The following is a 5,288-nucleotide window of genomic DNA, read 5'->3' as shown; positions in this document are numbered from 1 at the left end:
GAACCGCTCAAAAAAGATAAGAACGGTATGTACAGCACTGGTTCCCTCACCTCTCCGTATTGTTTTGCTGCGGCCATGCTTTGTAGATTATTTGGGATGCCAGATATCAATAAGTTTTCGTCTGAATGGTTACCATTGATTGATGCTGCCACAAATGCCGTTATTATAGATTGGGCCAAGATCTTTTCTGATAACCTATTCACGGCTATTATCAATTACCGGTCTAAAAGATCCATGTCTCAAAGGATCTATCCTCCTTTTTACCTATCCGCATATGTTATGGATTCTATTTGTTATGTGTCTAAATTTCCCTCTATGGGTTGGAAATGGACAACTCAGGACCCATTACCTATCCATGTTTATCATAAGATATTATGGGATTCTCAGTTCATTCCACATTTCTACCAAATTTGTCACGGGCTTATCTTACCCATGTATAGAATGATGTATGATAAAGAACCCCCGAGGTGCTCACCTGAGGCACAGATAGATATCATCCCCATCGCAAGATGGTTCGGAGAAGAATGGTTCACCTATATTAGAGTATTTGGAAGCACCGTCCCTCCTCATGTCCTACCTTTGTATATTCCTGACAAACTGCTGGCTCGAGAAATTGCATATCAAACCTGTTCAGAAGGCGGCCTAACCAAAGACCTAAAAGACAAAAAGAAGGCCATATGGCCCCAGTTTCCTGTAGCTTGTGGGGTCTTTTCATTGTTCGATGTAAGTCACGTGTTCACCGAAGTGGAGAATATGACGTGTCTACAATTATTTAAATTCCCGGCAAGGCCATTTGACCCAAATGAAGTTGCCCAAGATTTCACAACGAACGTCAAGATAAAAGTATTCGTTGGAAAGAAGGATTTATTTGATGATTTATTTCAGAATAAAAGCTCACTCCAGGAAATTTTGTGGGAAGCTCAATCGCGATTGTCTCCAGATGACCTCCAAAGATTCATGGTATACAGGGAAAGAAGACTAGCCAGTGTTCCTCTAGAAAAGCTGCAACTACCTGCCAGAGAACCTACTCCAAGCATTAGCCTTAGTGGGAATTCAAGCGCTTCCGGATCTAAATCTAAGACTGGACAAGAGATGCCTGAGCATTCTAAAAAATCCGAAAATGACCAAGATAGAGGCGAAGAGTCAGCTAAGGACACCGCTCAGTCAATGGAATTTCCACAGCAGCAAGTTATCGCCTCCCCGTCAAGAGATGTCCCCCCTCTCGTCATTGAAGCACCACCCATCACAACAGAATTAGATAAAGAATGGGAAACCTTCAACGAACTGATCAATCTTGAAGGACAGGCCCCAAAAACACCTGTGAGCAATACACAGGTAGCACAAGAAGTGGGCTCAGCGTTGCTCTTCAACGAGTGGGACGATCAAATCAGGGAGGCAGAACAAGCAGAATGGAAGCTGAAGGCGCCAGAAAAGGGAAAAGAGGTCCAAGCACTAGACAGGTTAAATTGGGAGTGTTACTGGGCATACTTGGTGAAGCCGCATAGTCAGCAGATGACTGTGAAATGTATCATAAATGCGGCCGAGAAAGTGGTGCCAGCTCTCATAGATTTCGTTTTCTCAGCCCAGCTCAAAGCAGAAGTTAGCCAGCCGACTCTCCTCAAACCAATGATGAATGCATGCAGCTTTAAAGATCAGATTCAGAAATAACTTTATTTAGAATGTTGTTTTTTCTTAAAAATTAGATTAGAAAAAGGACGGCCATTTGAAAACCGCATCCTAAATTTTGTAAATAAACTATTATTAGAATTAGGAAGTAGTATTTTAACCTTCTCATGCATTTAGAGAAGGGTCCAGAAATTTGTCAAAAACTTGTCATCAAAACATGCACTTCTGCACCCTCAGAGGAGGTTTCGATGAATGGATGGATCAAGGTTTATTAATATTTGCATTTGATATCTGCTACTGATGTTTCACTTCTGTACTCTTAGTAGATATTAGAACAAGTAGAGATAAATCATTGTTGCTTGAAGCTTATGAGTAGGACCAGTCATAAATGGTACTTTATCTCTTGATCATTTCTGCTTATATTCTTAAAGTGATATAGAGTTTTTAGTTGTTTATATGTTATTGTATGAATGTGTGAGTTACCATTTGGCACTTTTGTACGGTGGAGTCATTTATTTATGTTTGATATATGAATAACTTATTATGCGATATGCTATTCACAACTGTTTTGCCTAACTTTTTATGCAAAGTGGTTCATCTTAATTGATTTCCATTCTTATGATAGTTGAATGATCTTTTTTACCAGTTATTGTTTGAAATCTCTTTAGATTGCATAATAGAATAAATACATCCCGTGTTAGCATAGATTAGATGTGCTGTTTTCATTAGATTACAATAACATAGAATTAGATTAAAGTAGCTTAGATTAGAACTCTTAGATCAGCATCATCCAACTCTGCACACACACACACCCTTATATTGGGAAACTGGTCCCATTATCCCCAGTCGAACCCGCTATACCAAACAGATAAGGAGCTGCCAACCAAGGTCCAGACCGAGTGGGTATCCCCCTTGTTGTCGACCCGATTTTCGGGGCTTCAACACCTTCCTACATTGAACCACTTGCGTTGATAGGTGTGGAAAAATCATGGTCATATGACAAATTTCAACATGAGGAAAAATGATTATCACAGAAGAATGCAATTATTCTACATGTGTTCCCTTGATTTAGCTCAATTCCCAATCTAATTTGTAGAATTTTGTTGGTTTGATTTGGTATTATACAATTCCTTTCATGATTTTAGGAGATATATAGGTCAAACATTTGATAAGGTAGTGCATAATTCGGAAAATTTACGATACCAACCATGACATTCTAATCATAATGTAATGCATCAAATTGATCAAGTTGAATTTAATGAAGAAGAATAAGTTCAAAATACACCTGCAAATTCTAGGGAGAATGAGTGGGATATCATTTCTATATCATATAAGAATAAATATATAAATTACAATGAGTATGAGATGTTGGGATATAGAGATCATGATTGTGAGCATAATTGGAACATAATTTTGTTGATGTAGCCACTTCCAATAACACTATTAATTTCATATCTGAAAAGTGAAAGCTAAATTCCATTCACACTAACCAACATGAAAAATATTATTCATTTGGAAGTCTTGGGGTTCAACAAAGGAAAGAATTTGATATGATCCTTGAACATTACAAATCACTCCTTAACCATTACAAATCACTGGTTGATCTTGTATGCATGATAATCCAAGTAATTGTAGGTACAAGAAAGTCTTATTTGATTGGAACTATTTTAATGCACTTAAAATTGATTCCTTTCTTGAGAAGATTTCGTTACTTCTTTTAGCTCCTATAAGAGTTGCAAATTTCAACATATCTGCAACAACAATTCATTATGCACTTAAATTGCCAATCAAAGACATAACACCTCTACAAGGATCATGTTTAATTACATTATAGGAAGAGTTGAGGCATGTGAAATATATTCTAATAGATGAAATGAGTTTTATTAGAAGAAATCTATTAAAAAACATTGAATCAAGACTTTGACAAGCTTTCCCAGAAAATGGTAACATTCCTTTTGGTGGGAGGTTAATTATATTGATCGATGATTTGGGATAATTGCCACTCATTATGGATAAACCCCTTATATTAATGTGATGATGTTGAAAGAGAATTATGGAACTCATTCACAAAGGTTGTGAAGTTTGATATTGTATTTCGACAAGATGGACAAAGCAAACAACAAATACAATTTCGTCATTTGTTAATGAATGTAATGAACACAATACCAACTATGGAAGACTAGAAATTAAATATGACTCATACAAATACATCATTGGATCCTTCCATAATAGAGTCCTTCAATAAAGAAATTTGTTTGTGACAAATGATGATGTACAAAATCATAATAAACTTTGTTTAAGATATCTAAATTGTCCCATTATAGCCAAAATTGTTGCAAAAGGAAAAGAAACTACATGGAAATAGATGAGGAAGAAATGAAACTTGTGTTACTTATTGTAGTTGGAGCTTGAGTGATGCTTACATCAAACATATCGAGTAATGCAAGACTTGTAAATGGTGCTCTTGGAATTGTAGAAGAAATTGTGTATAACCTTGGAGTTTCAACCCCATAACCACCCACACATATTTTAGTAAGATTTGATAATTATATGAGAGTACCATGGGACAAATCATTGCCTAAAATATTTCTTATTACATCTGTTGAAAGAGGTACAACTTCCTTTGAAGCTTTCTTGGGGCTTAACAATACACAAGTTACAAGGATTGACTTTGGATAAAGCTCCAATTAATATTGGGAAGAAAGTGAGATAAGGTATGATATTTACTATGATATCTTGAGTTAAAGATATGAATTGTCTATGATTTCAACCTTCCTTTTCATATGATTGATATGAAAAGATGGAAAAAATAGCAGGTGTGACTATGAGAAAATCAGAAGAAGAGAAATTAAGATTGATTACAATGTAAACTATTTGTAATTGACTAGATTCATATTATTTACATTTATAATTTTTTTTTTGATTGATAAGTGGGTGAATCTTGAATATCATGCTTACCCTGTGGCTGAGAGGCCACGACTCAGGGGCATCTAAGCTATCAAAGTCACCCAGGGATCGCACCCGGCCTGAGCCACACCAGCGGAAACCATGTTGGATTTTTGGTATCGGCGAGACTAGAACCGGTGACCTTTGCTTACGGAGTGCCTTAACAACGCGCTCCTTCACTGAATGTTCTAAATCTCTTTGATAATTATTTACATTTATAATCAATCAACATTATAAATTTATATTCATAGTTTGTTTTAAATGGCAATATCAAAATCAACATTGAAAATTTGTATTCATAATTTTTATTAAATAGAAATATTAAAATTATCATATTAAAATTAGAAGTATTTAACATATTTAAAATAATCAGATTAAACATATAGTCGAGGATTTTTCTGTGGTCACGGATGACTGGAACCAATCTACATCCATCTCAACCCCGAATCCATTAAGTGTCGAGAGAGATTAAATCTCTTGAGGTGCAAACCTTTCCTCAATAGATTTGATCCCTCTCGGCACATGATAGATCTAGGGTTAAGATAAATGAAGGCTAGTGTAAGTGGTTGCAACACTATAAATATTAACTCCCTATAAGTAACATATACAACATATTGACTGACATAAAATTTATTCAAAAGGTAATATGCTTTCAATAAATTTATACATGATTATGATGAATTTTGTAGGTTTTTTTTCCATGATTTTAATATCTT

The sequence above is a fragment of the Pinus tabuliformis genome, chromosome 8, assembly GCF_031772625.1.
Source record: "Pinus tabuliformis cultivar Carrire ecotype Pingquan chromosome 8, CPIR1, whole genome shotgun sequence".
Classification (NCBI taxonomy): Eukaryota; Viridiplantae; Streptophyta; class Pinopsida; order Pinales; family Pinaceae; genus Pinus; species Pinus tabuliformis.
This window is presented reverse-complemented; position numbering follows the sequence as displayed.